The sequence below is a fragment of the Rhyacophila brunnea genome, unplaced genomic scaffold (genome assembly GCF_057557595.1).
Source record: "Rhyacophila brunnea isolate RB1 unplaced genomic scaffold, BYU_Rbru_1.0 scaffold_13, whole genome shotgun sequence".
Lineage (NCBI taxonomy): Eukaryota > Metazoa > Arthropoda > Insecta > Trichoptera > Rhyacophilidae > Rhyacophila > Rhyacophila brunnea.
Genome location: NW_028232785.1, coordinates 8712361 through 8728785, shown reverse-complemented (window position 1 = coordinate 8728785; position 16425 = coordinate 8712361). Strand labels below are relative to the sequence as shown.

Below are 16425 nucleotides of genomic sequence, written 5' to 3'. Positions count from 1 at the left end.
TTCGTTAACACAAAACATGAATCTGAAAACCATATAAACAAACTCTGTTAGTACAAACCTCAACTATGTAGTGGCAGATATGGTCGAAAAAAATGTGTTTCTCGGGCGATACAATCGTTTGCTCGTCGAAATGTTTTATTAAATTTATCGTATATTATTTCAGATTTTATTTGCACGTGTCCAATAATATTGTTGTATTAATCTAAAATAATAAACATTTAAATTAAATTTAAAACTACCTAGTAGGGAAGACTGTAAGTCCCAAAAACTACGATGGGCGGGACATGTGGAGAGAATGCCTGAAGTTAGAGCGCCAAGGATCATGACGAAGTGACTACCCCAGCGGAAGAGACTCAGAGGCCGTCCAAGAAGGAGATGGGCTGACGCTGTAGAAGTGGACTGGCGTCATATAGGAAGACCCGGTAGATGGAGAAGTGTGGCGAGAGACTGGAGTGAGTGGAGAGCGGTTGTGGAGGAGGCCAAAACCCACCCCGGGATGTAGCGCCGTGGAAGAAGAAGAAGTAGGGAAGACACACAAAAGAATAACATTATTGTAAACAGAAAAGTCCATCTATTTTTTAATAACTTAATGATTGCAAGTATTCAAGATTACATTTGTTTGTAATAAAGAGAAAGTAATCTAATCTCATTACATTGAAAATAAGATCATCTCATTTTATCAGTTACACTCAGGATGTACAAAGTCATGTCCGTTACATAACAGTCTATGGAACACGCATATAACATAAAATAGGCCATAACTTGAAGTGACGTTAATCTAATATTTTTATTTTTACTGTGACAGAATGCATAATTATTATTTTTTAATATTACCATAGCTTTAATTGTCTTCATTTGAATGAGTCATTTTGTGAGCTTTCATCGTACTGGATGTTATACTTGAAAAATTACACACATCACACGTAAAATGTTTTTTACCCGAATGGGTCAATTTATGTATTTTTATGTCAAATAATCTGACACATGAGTAATTACACTCATCACATTTAAATGGTTTATTAGATGAATGGTTCATTTTGTGTAACTTCATGTTCCCAGATTGTATACACGAGAAGCTGCATTCATCGCATTTAAATGGCTTTTCGCCGGAATGAGTCATTTTATGTAATTTAATGTAGGCAGATGATACACATGAGTAATTACAATTATCACATTTGAACGGCATGTCTCCAGAATGAGTCAGTTGGTGTTTTTTCATATCAGAAGATCGAACACATGAGTATTTACACTGATCACATTCAAATGGCTTTTTACTTGAATGAGTCATTTTGTGTAATCTCAGGCAAGTGAAACGTATACATGAGTAATTGCATTCATCACAATTAAATGGCTTTTCATCAGAGTGTGTCATTTTGTGTGACTTCAGACGAAAAAATCGAACGCATCTGTAGTCACATTCATCACATTTAAAAGGCTTTTCGCCTGAATGTGTCAATTTATGTAATTTCATTGAAGTTGACCGTTTACATGAGTAATTACACTCTTTACATTTTAATGGCATATCACTTGAATGTATCATTTTGTGAGATTTCATGGAAGAAGGTCGAACGCACGAGTAACTACATTCATTACATTTCAAAGGGTTATCACCAGAATGCGTTATTTTGTGTGATCTCATGTGCCCAGCTTGTATACAAGCAAAATTGCATTGATCGCATTTTAATGGTTTTTCACTAGAATGCGTCATTTTGTGTGTTTTCAAGTCAAAAGATCGAATGCATGAGTAATCACACTCTTCACATTTCAATGGCTTTTTGCCTGAATGAATTGTTTTGTGATATCTCATGGACGAAGGTCGAACGCATGAATAATTACACTCAGTACATTTCAATGGCTTATCACTAGAATGTGTCATTTTGTGTGACTTTAGATGACCGGATTGTGAACATGCAAAATTACATACGTCGCATTTATATGGTTTTTCACCAGAATGAGTCATTTGGTGTAATTTCATGTCAACAGATCGAATGCATGAGTAATTACAATTATTGCATTTCAAAGGCTTTTCAACAGCACGAGTTTTCTTGTCTATTTTGATTTGACTAGATAGGGTACATGAGAAATTAACATTATCATAATTAAATGACTCAACATTCAATTGTTGGTATGTTTTACCATGAAATAATTTGTGTTCCTCAAGTAAGTTTAACGATGCAAAAATATCAAAACATGTACTGCACACAAAATTATCTTCAAAAAAAATTGTTTTCTGTAGACATATTACAGCTATTAATCCTTTAGAATCATTTGATGTATTAACATTAAGTACAGTATTGTAACCTTCTGTAACGTCTGTATAAAATGAACTTTCATTACTTTCCTCAATTTCTTTTTTAATGTTTTGTTGGTCGATTTGTATACCGTGGCGAGACTTTGTATGTTCAGACATCTTCCACGACGATTTAACACTCGTATGCTTGAACAAGTCGACTTTTGCAGCAAATAACTTAAAAAATAAATACGTTTGATTTTTTCCAAATATCGTCTTTGTTCTGGCAGAACACACTAACTGGAGAATACTAGTTTTGAGTAATTTGACATTGAAATTGTTAAAAATTTGAATTAATGGTCTATCATGTGAGTTTATTAAGTAATCGTAAAAAGGATGATTTTAAAATAAAGACTGTTTATTTATTAAAAAGGTTTCCAGACGGTAAAGTTTGAAATAAGGAACATTTTGGTATTAATTCAATATGTAATTTTTTCGAATTAGTGTGTTCTGCCAGAAAAATGACGATATATAATGGTATACAATTTATACATTTATTATCCAGAGGACAACGGGATAAAAGGGAATAATAAGTGTAAATTAATCTATTTATAAATGTTTAAATAACAAATTATAAACTGCACTTTTGACCAAGAACAAGATTTTAATGGTGAGATTTTTGTTATAAAGTTACATGTTCTCTATGCTCACACAAAATTTCAAACTCCTATCGTTAAAACAACGAACTGCTGGTATCAAATTTCTAATATGGTAAATGGAACAACTCCGCTCTTATATAATATAAATTTTATCTATATAAAAGGGAAGCTAAAATCATGGCTCCCACATCCTGAAGCGGGCCCCAAGGCTAGGATCTTTGTCGGGCCCCCCTACCTAACGCTAAGGTTAAAGGCAGTGTGATGCTCTACATTAGCGTCTTCCAAATGGCGTTTACGGTATTAAGATAGATATTTAGTGTATTTTTAAAACTTACACCCACTTGAATTATGGAGTTATCAAGTAATGACGCAATTAAAAATTACATCGCACAACATATTTTTAAATATAACCTTTACTAAAGGAAAATAGCGCCGAAGGTGACTTTTTTACTATTAGAGCAAATTTGTGATGTGTGTTTATCTCACTTATTTGGTCGACTCGCCACGCCGGGCCCCCGGGTTAGAGCCCTGTCAGCCCCCCCTTTGTCGGGGGCATGGCTAAAATAGTGTATTAATTCATGGTGGGACTTATTTGTAAGAAAAAAGGCATCTGTAATGAGGTATCGTCAAATTAGATAACTTAAATTTGGATTAGAAATAAAGGATTTTAACATAGATGTCTTCTCTTTCGACCATGTCCGATCCTAATAGGATCATATGGGCCTCCACAGAGTAGAGGTTTGTATTGACAGATTTCGTTTTTTACGAGAAATGGATGTCAGACACTTGCTCAACCTATTAGGTCCATACCCTGACACACACAAATTGAAAAAAAGTATGTGTATTTGCCAGACCCAAGATTCGAACCTGGGACCCACGGCGTTATAGTCCAACGCTTAAGCCACGCGGTCACCGTGAGTGTTAAAGATGTACATTAATATTATTTAAAAAAGATTTTGTTTTTAATTTCTTTGAGCTTAATTAGGTACCTACTTAAAATTATTAAATACTGTATAAATACCTTCTCCGTGGGTTTGTATTCTGAATATGAGCACCCGGGTTGAGAATCATCGTAATTGATTTTGCGTAACGTTTCAACTTTTTCGGAATCGCCCTCAGATTTTATATCTGCCATGATCCTTTCAGGGTCCTTAAAAACAATAGATTATATTGTTAGCAATTTGTTAAAGCAACTTTTTATGTATAATTATTTAAATATAGGGCTGGATTTGCCTTTGGGATAAAGGTGTATAGCCCAGGGGTAAAAATTGAAGAGGGCCACATATTCCGAAAAATAAATTGAACAAAACTAGAGTCAGATTAAGTAGTGCCCTCCGCGGTCAGGTTGACAATAATAAGTAGGTACTTCTGAAATTATTATATTATTGAAACCAATTGCACTAAAGAATACGTATACCTTCCTTTTATTGCTTTTCCCTCCACCACCCGCCACGTCACCATACCCGTTTTGAAGCCGTATACTGTGGCGTAACGCATGTTAAGCGTTTTTTAAAGTTGTACCGAAAGTGTCTCAGGAGCAACTTCCCAAGACCTTGGTTGGCGTACACTAGAGTGCGCGTTGTATTATGGTTAATTTTCGATGAGAAAAGACCTTCTCCCTCGTCGTAAAATGCTGTAAACTTTTTAAAAGCTAAGAAATTTTCCCTCTTAGATACCAAGTCGCAATGGCCTACCGGTCCAACTGAGGGTCGAATCGACTTGAGAAGCTCTTCCCTTTCAACGGACATATAGGGACACTCCCAGAGGATGTAATCGGCATCCAGCAATTCGACACATATACACGTCGGAGATTATATTAACCATGGCTTACAGAGCTGGAGGCACACTGGGCCAGTAGTCGTATGAGATCACCAACGCCATAGACATTGAGACACTTACGGGGTGGCGTAAATACAAGGTAACTCCTTTTACCTACGCCTTTGCCGCTTTTACCTTTACCTGCAATGAACAGCGGAGCATAATAATATGGTCAAAGTAAGCATCATTCCTGCATACTAAGTATCTATGTACTCCATAGGTTTATTCGTGATTAACTAGTCTTAAATCTCATTCTTGGTGATATAATCAGCCCAAGAAATCTTTATAAAGTAAGAGAGATGTAAATAGAGATATAAAGATAGATGCACAAATATATTAGATGCCTTCAAAGTAAACATATCAAATATTGTAAAGAAATAGAAATTGTGGGCGAATCAAAGGGGTGGAGGTAGGCTGTTAAGATTTAACATAAATATTGCACACTTTGTCAGTCATACTCAATTGTTTTAATTGAACTAAGAATACAATTTCCGGATGGTCCTGATTAATTTTTAAAATTAAATTAAGCCCTGCCTAACCAAATTATAATAGTTTAGGTATGCTACGGGCGATTAGTCAAAATAGTGCACCCTTTTGAGTTACAATAATTAATTGTTTTGATTGAATTAAGAATGCATAATTTAGATCTTGTCGGTTAGTTCTTTAAAATTCATTATCTGCCTATGCCAAACCATAATCGATAAATAATATTCTTCTAGGTATCTATCGTCTCTGCAGAACACACTAACTGGAGAATACTAGTTTTGAGTAATTTGACTATGAAGCTTTTAAAATGTTTGAAATGGTCTATCATGTGAGTTTATTAAGTAATCGTAAAAAGGATGACTTTAAAATAAAGACTGTTTATTTATTAAGAAGGTTTCCATACGGTAAAGTTTGAAATAAGGAACATTTTGGTATACCTAACTAACTCAATATGTAATTTTTTCGAATTAGTGTCTTCTGCCAGAACAGTGACGCTATAAAATATCTAAAATTATGTATGATTTAATGGCATAATTTTAGATATTTTAGTTTATGTGTAGATAGCATATCCAAACCATAGGAGATAATATAGGTTTAATCGAATTTAAAGAAATCTAAGAAATGCAATGTACCCATTGTAGTCTTAGTTTAACAAAAAAAATACGTTTGACAGACAAAATTATTTATAATTACATGCATGTGCAGTGGTGTTAAGATTTTTTACATTTATTAATTTTTAAACGCATTCATAAAACCATCAGTATAATTTATGTCGACATCATTATAGTGAAATATTTACGATAAAAAAAATGGTATCCCAAATTTGACAAGAATTAGGCATTTTATTATTTAAAAAATGGGCACACATTTGAATATAATTCTAAAGATACTAATTATAAGCTATGTCGTTGACCATTCAAGTGTGATTAACATCCTACGAATAATGATTGCTTTATAATAATTATTGACCTAAGAATAAGGTAGTGTTTTTTTGAAATACGCCGTTTCTTTTGGCATTCCCCATTTTGACTTACACTGAGCATGTTTGCCCTTAATATTAGGTAGGTATATCAAACAAGTCCGCGGGTTTTGGAAACTGAAGGGTCTGATGACTTTGATTCGTTTGGTTTACATGGTCATTTACCTAAATAAATTATATAAAACTAACCTCAAAAGTGGAAATGTCATTGTTGGCAGTTTCTTGTTTTATATAAATAGTGTCAGAGACGTTTGGATGGATTATTGGAACATCAAACCAATGCTTATCTTCTGTGTCAGATTCAGAGTCAGTTGGCTCACTTTTCACATCCATTTTACGTACGTAAAGCGAAAATTGGTTAAGTGGTTGACAGGGCAGTTGGGCAAACGCAACAATATAGGTACGCTCAACCATAGACTAAGAGTCTTCAATATTTGTAATTATTTATTGTTACGCACCCAAATTGGACCAAGAAATAAATATTAGATCCATATTAAAATACTGGAGCCCATGCCCATGATGGCACGTGTCGGCTTATAATGTCGTGGGTTCCAGGTTCAAATCCAGTCAAACAAATACACAATATTATAATTATTTCAATGTGCGTTTGGAGTCAGAGTATGGACCTAGTAAGAGGGTACTAAATTCTCTCGCAAAACAAAAATCTGTTTATACAAACTGCCACTCTGTGGAGGCCCACGTGATCTTTTTAGGATCGGGCATGGTAAAAAAATACAGGTTCCCATCGACACACTATTAAAACCAAATTATTGTGTTCATTGTAATAATTAGGTATTTCAACCTAGGTAGGTAGGTACCTAAATAATATGACAGCGCTAGGTGTATTAATTTATAGAAATTCGGTCTCATGTCAATTAAATACTTGTGTAACAAATGCATGCAATTTATATTTCTCAAGTACCTACCTACCTACGCAGTTGTGTTTGTAGTAGACTTATGATGAAAGCAAACAACGCCGCTCGCCAATACCTAGTTATTAAGCGTCAATTACATTGAGCTTATTTACGAGCTGTTTATTGGCGAATTTACAATTTGCCTGTAAAGTCGCCCAATGTAATCATCGAACAAGCTAACAAGTTGAAAGCCGGTCAACTTTATACGCTACACGCCGGCGTGTGGGCCTACTGCGTCTGCGCAGTAAAGCGCAGTAGCAACCTCCCGGTAAAAAAACGAACTACGTTCTGTCAAAATAGTCGCTGGCTTGAGGCTTCTCAGCGAATGCAAAGTTTTGTGTGTACCTAATTATCAAATCGCAATAGCTGAATCGCCCGCTTTTAAATTCGCCAACAAACAGCTCGTAAAGAAGCTCAATGTAATTGACGCTTTAGTAATTATTAGCAGGTACCTACAGTTAACTTCTGTATATTAATATTATTGTCTATGGTAATTTAACCACTGTCACGGATGACACGTTGTATGCTGTCACAATATTCCTGTACATATTTTCGAGTTAAATACCTACGCAAAATGGATATAAAGTGTGAAGAAGTAGAATCCGATTCTGATACGGAAGATCAGCATTGGTTTGAAGTGCCAATAGTTTCTTCCAACATCCCAGATGATGACATTTATATAACGCAAGAAAATTCCGACGATGACAATTGCACTTTTGAGGTTAGTTTTTAAAACTATTTTATCATGAGTTTTAGAGTTTCTCTTTCTCTCTCTGACCATGTCCGATACTAATAGAATCATTTGGGCCTCCACTGAGTGGTGGTTTGTATTAACAGATTTTGTTTTTACGAGAAATGGATGTCAGCCACTTGCTCAACCTATTAAGTCCATACTCTGATTCATACACAAATTGATAAACAATATGTGTACTTGCCAGACCCAGTATTCGAATCTGGGACCCACGACACAATAGGCCAACACTTAAGCCGCGCGTCCATCGACGATTACAATCATATTCACATACAATATGTTTAATAACATAGGGCAAGGGTTCTTATCATTATTGTGATTACGGCCGGTATCATTTCTTTTCTATTACCTAAGTATTAGGTACTTTTTTTTGGTTAAAATGTTTTGAGACTAAAAACCAAACCAAAATCTATCACAACCTACTTATTTTTAGATTAAAGTAGGTTGAGTTAGGTTTTTGTTTGGTTTTCGTCTAAAAAGACGTCGATCGCAAAAACATTATGGAGTTATTGTCTGTTTAGTGGAAGACAGTGGCAAACGAATTTTGAAAATAACCGATATACTGGATTATTTGTTAGATTAGGTTAGGTTATCATTCTTAAATTCATGATTTTGCCAAAATCGGCCATGAAAATTACCTAGCGCGGTTTCAGCCTGACTTCCTGTAAACTGACTTGTGCGCGAGAATTTATCGACACATTATTTACCTACCTACCCAAAACTGTATTTTAGCTTTGAAAGATTTTATAGATCTAATTATTTCTGCTACCTACCTATATGTTTATTTTTCGCCTTGAAGTTATCAAGGTTATCTATTTGCTCGAATTTTTGACATTTTGTTAAACCCTTACTTAAGGCGATACATCAGTGAAACGGCAAATAATTAAGGCGTTAATTAAAATAACTATAGGCACGACGAAATTTTGGACTCGCTGCCATTCGGAGAGAGAACATCGAGCTGGGAACACGTTAATTTGTTTCGTGATGGCGACGGGGGTATAAATTCTTAAATCGTATAAAGATGACTAAAAACGTTACCTATTTACTTGAAAAAGAAAACATGTCAATGAATATATTATTATTATTATTGTTACTAATAGAACATACGTTAAAGTGCCCACCACCACCCGTCATATATGCACAGCCGTAGATATGCACGGCCGCTTTCTACGACGCTTTAAACGTGTCTGAGAGAAGTGATTTTTAGTGCTCATTCCGTCCCGAGACGGAGCCGTACGGGACTGATGCTGCAACCATGTACCGTAGTGCTTAAAGAAGAAAGTTAAGAAAGATTTTTTTTTATTTTGGCCAGTCCAAAATACTAATAGAACACTAAACAGAACATTAAATGAACGCGTGTTGGATTTATATGACAAATTATATTTTGTTTGGCATGCGTCATTTGCACCCGCGACCCGTAATCCGCGCATCGCTTAGCCACGGTTTTTTTAGACCGTGCCTCAACTGAGGAATAGCCTTAACCATCTTATAGCTGTATGTAAAATACGGTCAGCTTGTGAGGAGTCATTTTCTTCTACGAGGACTTAAAACACTCTGTGTGATAAAGGATGTGTTGACTATTTTCAAAATGACAGTCATGACATATTATTCATCATCATTTATGGCACTAAGCCGGCTCGCACATCACATCTTGCCTCGTGTGCCTAACCGCCATAAATCAAGGCTTCCGAGAACGGGCAGGCGGTGTTCCTTGATAAAACCTCGCACATCTGCCTAGCGATATCGACATTCGCCGCATCGTGGCTGCTCCGAACGCGGCGACAGTCTGGAGAGAAATGGCCGTTTGTGCAGCTGTGCGCTTGCGCGGAGCCGACATTTTTTGAGATCGACATGCAGGCTTTGGCCAATGCAATTAGACGAATGTCGCAGGGTCGCAGAGTTGCAGTTGCATCGGCCAATCTGCGAAGCTCCATTTGATAACGTTTGTTTCTTGGTTTACGATGATGTCACATCGACAAATTCGTGGTAAGACGCATGCGGCGAGTTCTGATGTGCGAGCCCTCTAAAACCCTTGGCGAGTCCTGAAATCCTTCGAAAACTTCCTACATCCTGGTCGATCCAGTGCCGACACTCTACAGTTGCTTTGACCGAGCATTTTTAAATCACCTTTGGCGCAGTCCAACCATCTCAATTTCGGCAGTCCAGGTCTTCTCTTGCCATCAGCAGTTGCGTACATAGCCCGCCTTGGTGGTATACCTATCCACCGGCATTCTATTCACATAGCTGATTCAGCGCAGTCTCTGCATTTTCATATGCCACGTGATCGTTTCGCCACCATAAACTGTGTAGGTACAGCTGCTCATTATACCTTGACCATGGCCCCCACATCCTGAAGCGGGCCTCAAGGCTAGGATCTTTGTCGGCCCCCCTACCTATCGCCAAGGTTAAAGGCAGTGTGGCTTCCTACAGAAGCTTTTTCCAAATGGCGTTCACGGTTAATGGTATTTAGTGTATTTTTAATACCTACGTCTACTCTAATTATGAAGTACATTATCAAGTAATGACACAATTCAAAATTACACCGTTCTATCAGATATTTTAAAATATATACACTAATAAAGGAAAATAGCGCCGCAGGCGACTGTTCTTACTTTTAGACAAAATTTTTGATGTGTGTTAATCTCGCTTTTGACATGGTCGACTGGCCATGCAGGGCCTTCCATGAGCCCGGCCCCCCAGGCTAGAGCGCTATCAGCCCCCCACTTGTGGGGGCCATGACCTTGACCTCCGAATACTACTTTCTTGAACAGCCCGAAAGATTCTCCTCAAAACTCTCTTCTCAAAGTTCTATACCTCTCTTACCCTGTTTGCTGAGTGCCCAGAATTCTATCACAGGATATTATTTTGGCACATAATGCTTCTTAAAAAATTGTAATTGTTTTAAAGTTGTAAATATTAATTTAAACGAAATATTCAATCAAAAATCTTCATTTACTGCGAACATGTTACTTAATTGCATTTGAAGACAATCAACAACTAGCACTACCATCGTAATTCGCTATTCAGTACACCGGCTTGGTTTATTACTTGGTAAATTATGTGGATATTAAATGATATAGGTATTCTTTTTTCAGGACCCTCTGATGAATCTTGCTAATATAAAAACTGAAATTGATTCTCAACGCGTTGACTACAAGGATAGTTATCAAGGATACTCTCTCAATTATGAAGATCAGCAACCAGGATGCTCTTATTCAGAATGCGGTCCAGAAAGTCAGGTACATACAAATCCACGCCGTATTCTATTTATTTTTAAAATGTACAATAATATTGTTTATAATGTCAGCGTCAGCCACGTACACAAGAAAAAAGGGTTTCCTTTCCGGATACCAACTGGCATGGCTCCCAGGCCTGGATCTTTGGCACGCCCCCCCCCCCATCCCCTCACTAATCGCAGCGTTTACAAATAGTGCACAGAGTAATCATAATTAAATCGCACAAACACATATTTTTCAATGTTAATTTCCTTGAAGTACGTATATTATTAGATTGCGATATAAACATTAGTTATTTGCGATTGTTGTCAGCGTGTATTTGCTATTGGGGAATGCGCATAGTATGCAAAGATACCGAAAGGCAAACCCGGGTGGCAAAAATTGACCCAAATAAAATAGCACAAAACTCTAATCGATTAGAATTTCAATTCAAATTCCAATCAATGACCCTCGCTCGATAGTATTATTATTCTTAATATAAATAATAACAAGATAAAAAGAACTTTTTATATACAACGTTTTAAAATTTTCTGTTGAATTATTATGCTCAGTATGCCCAAACTTGTACTTGATATGAAGTAATAAAAAAACAAACAAATATAGAATACTGAAATGTCATTTTGATTTCCATAGCAACGCACGTATATATTAATAATTTAGTTGCTAGGACCACCCACTTAGCAACCAATAATAGTGGATTGGAATGGATTACGGAAACAGAATTAACTGAAAATGAATTCAATTCTACTTAAAGATGGCTAAAAGTATTAAAAGAATGCATTGGCATCGTGTTCTGATATATTCTAAAAGTTTCAAATGTCTAGCTAGTCGGGAAGTTAGTTAAAATACGATTGCAAGATTTATACTGATAAACAACCACCGGACAAATAAGAATACGAGCTATTAAAAACGTTGTAAAATCGGATTGTAATGTTCAAAATACAATTTACATTGTTATATGTCTATCAGGGATGTCAATAGTGACAGCTGAAATACCTAACGGGTGTGGAGTAACAGGCAACCGATCTCGAGTGTGGAAAAATATGGCATAAAGAATACGCTTGTTTTTCATACTGACAACTACTCTCGTTTTATGCACTGACACTCATTCAATATTGGTGAATTTGAAAGTTGCAACACACACTATAGCACGTTTATAATATATGAATCATTTTCGTAGGGCACTCACATTCAAAACCCTGCGTCATAATGTAGTGTATTGCCAAAATTATATTTATTAATCTATTCTATGGTGTCTATTGACAAGATATTACTTGGAATATTTTTGAATTGTTGCGTACTTTGTGAATTGTTCCACTCTGTCCTTATTGACATTTCAATCGAAAGCATTTAAGACACAACCGACAGGAGGAATAACAATTCATCCTGCGTTGGATTCAAAACCAACTCGAGGAAAACCAACGTTTTGTGCAATAGCACCTATCCTGATTCAGATTCTCCCCTGATTATCAATTGGCAAATCATCCACATTATTGACATCTTTAAATATCCTAAGGGTACTCTCTATCCTAATAAGAATAGCTGAAGCAATATTCAACTCTGTTAAGACACAAATGCTGCGTATTCGACAGTTGCATTCTGACGGTGCTGCTTTGCGGTAGGACGGACCAAGTAGTCTCTCATAATGCTGAGAGTGAAAAGGCTATGTAGTATCTGGCCTGATCACGTGCTGTGGATGGCTTAAAAGAATTTCAACCTGGCGTGCCTGTTATTAATGCCAGCCTTGTTCCGACGTCCGCTAAATACTTTTTAGTTAATGGCCCTAGTAATCCACAGCCGCACACACAATCACAACCGGTCTTAATCGGGTGTTTTCACGTTAATGTGACTCATCATTATTTGTTTGATTGGGAATGTGTCAGGAGCAGTTACCCAAGACTTAGCTCGCCATGCACTCAGATGTGCTTTGGCTGAATTTAGATATTTTATACATATAAAAATAACGATACAGAAACATCGAATTACCGACAATAATATCGGTAGGGACTTAAGTAATAATATTATGTCTTTCACTTCTAAAAAAATTAAGTAGGTACACATTAACTGTATTTTCGACATATTTACACAATTTACCTGTATATCGAATATTAGAAATTTTGTAGTAGCCAAGATGCAATTCTTCGCCAGGAAACATACTTAAAATAAATTTAAATATTTATTTAGGAAAATAGCGCGGCTTTTTTACTATTCGAGAAAATTTGTGGCTTGTGTTTTTTTACTTAACTGGTCGACCTACTACGCCGGGGTCCCCTCAGGCCGGAGCCCTGTCAGTCCCCCCTTGTGGGATCCATGCCTGCTGGTGTACAATGCAATGATAACTGTTAAAAGTGGGTACTGTTGGCTCATTTGTCCATAAAGTAATAAACGCAACGTGATTCTCAACCATAGCAGGAACTCCATCAGTCGTTATCGACACTAGTTTATGAATAGGAAATCGAGTACGATTAATATTCGACATAAATGCAATAAATATATTATATTCTCTTTTGGATCGTTCCTCCATTGGTAAAAATGTTGACAATTCTTCTGAAGTAAACAAGTATTTAAAAACCAATCGAATAAAAACACATAGTTGTGCAATATCCGTGTAATCTACCGATTCGTCAAATTGCGAGGATTGGAATTTACATTACTTATTTTATTAATGTTTTCCTGTAGAATTTCTTCCAAGTTCTTATCACTTGTTTTCTTCGTGAGTGTATTTCTTGATAATGATATGTAAGAGAAGAGAAAAGAATTAGCGAATTTGAAGAGCTGGAATATCGAGTAATTTTGACTCGTTTGAACAAGATATAGTACAAAATTATTATTAGGTATGTCCGCGATCGACCAAAAATACCTTCGCGATCGACGCACTGGCCATCCCTAATCTATAGGAAAGATGAGCACTTGGAGGCAGTATTAAAAATTGTAGTAAGTAACAAAAGCAAAATAAATGCAAAACTGCCGAACATTCGAAGTGACGAAATCTTCCCGTTGACAGTGTGATGCCGTACATTTTATAAATTCAACTAAATTAGTCTTTGTGGCGACCAGGTCGGACGAAAATATTTACAATTCATAGCGTCTTTTTTGAAAACACTTTCTGAGAAAATATATTATAACCAATAGAAAAAATCTTATTTGAAAAATGTAAGCCACCCCGGCAGGGAGTCTGCATCTCCCGGGTTTACGACCCATCCGCGCATTACCTCTATGTTACGCGGTGACATACTAATTGCGACAAATTTTAACTATTTGCCACTTTTAATACCCACTCATCAGCGCTCTTCTAAATCAAGCTACTTTGGCAATCGATTTTTGTTTATTAAATCAAAGTAGATACAAAGTATATGTATATACGTCGGAAATACCGAATGATAGCAAGAAACAATAAAACTGGCGAGCATAATGGATTCTTGGAAGCGCTTTGTGTTATATATATGGTATATCTTAGGAGTAGATATAGTCAAAGAAGAAAACATGTTTTTATTCTGATACGAAGATATATCGTAATAGTTGATATAAAATTATGAGTTACATTATAATTTTTTTTTTAATAATTATTTGTTCTTTTTTTAGTTTCTCGATGCAAACAGAGTATCAGTCAATGATGCCTGGAAGAAGACAGAAGAACGAAAACCTTACGAAGACATCGAGATTGACGAAAAACAAATCAAGAAAGAACTCGATGAACACAATAAAAGGTTTAAAAATACAGGGTCAATTTATCATACTGACAAACATCTTGTTACAAAATCTATGTTCGCGCAGGGTGAATTGCCAGTAGCTGTTATTATGTTGGAAAAAAAATATTTTTATAAAGAAAATTTTGTCTGTAGTATTTGCTTAAATTTTTTTGAGTCATTAGACTTGTTGAAGGATCATAAAGACTTTCACAAAAAGACGACGATGATAAATACAAATACAAAGGAAAAACGATTTAAATGTGATGAATGCTATTTCTCATGCAAGCGATTTGGTAATATGAAACTACACATGTTGAGTCATTCTGGAGAAAATCCCATAAAATGCAATGAATGCGATTTCAAATGTGCACAGCCTCGTTCAATGAAATTTCACAAAATGTCTCATATAGGTGAACAACTATTAAAATGTAATGAATGTAATTATTCATGTACACAATTCAGTAATATGATTTTACACAAAAATACTCATTCGGGTGAAAAGCCGTTTAAGTGTGATGAATGCAACTTCTCCTGTATAGAATTGAATAAATTTAAGTCACACAAAATGAATCATTCTGCTGAAAAGCTATTTAAATGTGATATATGTGATTACTCTTGTTCGAAATTTAGTAACATGACAACACACAAAATGATTCATTCTGGCGAAAGGCCATTTAAATGTAAAGCATGTAGTTTCTCATGCATAAAATTTTACGATTTAAAAGTACACAAAATGATTCATTCTGGTGATATGCCATTTAAATGTAATTACTGTAACTATGCATGCATCCGGTCTAGTACCATGAAGTCACATATGCTTCGTCATATTAATGTAAAGACATTTAAATGTGATGAATGTGATTACTCTGCTTTTCAGAGAAATCTCTTGACATCTCACAAATTGACTCATTCTGATAAAAGGCAATTCAAATGTGATGCATGCAATTTTTCATGTAAACAATCTAATGGCTTGAAAATACACAAAATGATTCATACTGGTGAAAAGCCATTGAAATGTGACGAATGCGGTTACTCATGTACACAAACTAATCGAATGAGAGTACATAAGATGACACACTCTGGTGAGAAACTATTTAAATGTAGTGATTGTAATTATTCATGTTTACAATCTAGAAGCATGACATTACATAAAGCTTCTAATTCATGTGGTGATAAGCCATTTAAATGTGACATGTGTAGTTTTTCATGTAAACTATCTAATCGAATGAGAGTACATAAAATGGTTCACAAGCTATTAATATGTAGTCAATGTAATTACTCATGTTTACAATCTAGAAAAATGAAACTACATGAAGCTTCTCATTTTAATCAAGTTTTGTAAACATAAATATGTGTAAGTATGTAATTTATCATGTTTGAAAACTTGGTTGTCAAACCAATGTTTCATAATCACTAACTTCTGATTTTGGCCAGGCATACATTATAAACTACTTAGGATATGTGCATTTATGAGGCGCCTGTATCTCCTTCATATGAAGTTACTATCTGAAGGGCAATTCACGAATGAAGCACTGCAAAACACGTCACCGAACCGCTTTAACTGAAGTACGTATTTTTTTAGTTTTACAGGAGATATTGCGTGTATAGAGCTTCGAACGAAATGTCTAAGTGCGAGTGAGAAAGCATTCAGCATGCTTATGCC

At 35.7% G+C, this 16425-nt stretch overlaps 2 long non-coding RNA genes across 2 annotated transcripts; one reads left to right on the top strand and one right to left on the bottom strand.

Annotated features, from left to right (window-relative positions):
- Positions 1-548: 548 nt before the first annotated feature.
- On the bottom strand, positions 549-6580 carry LOC147076359 (uncharacterized). Its single transcript, XR_015069601.1, has 3 exons — positions 6362-6580; positions 3911-4039; positions 549-2467 (listed from the first exon to the last, which is right to left on the bottom strand). It is a non-coding gene; the product is annotated as an uncharacterized LOC147076359 (long non-coding RNA).
- An 804-nt stretch (positions 6581-7384) lies between these two features.
- Positions 7385-14878, top strand: LOC147076358 (uncharacterized). The gene is made up of 3 exons (XR_015069600.1): positions 7385-7807; positions 10933-11076; positions 14656-14878. It is a non-coding gene; the product is annotated as an uncharacterized LOC147076358 (long non-coding RNA).
- The last annotated feature ends 1547 nt before the right edge of the window (positions 14879-16425 follow it).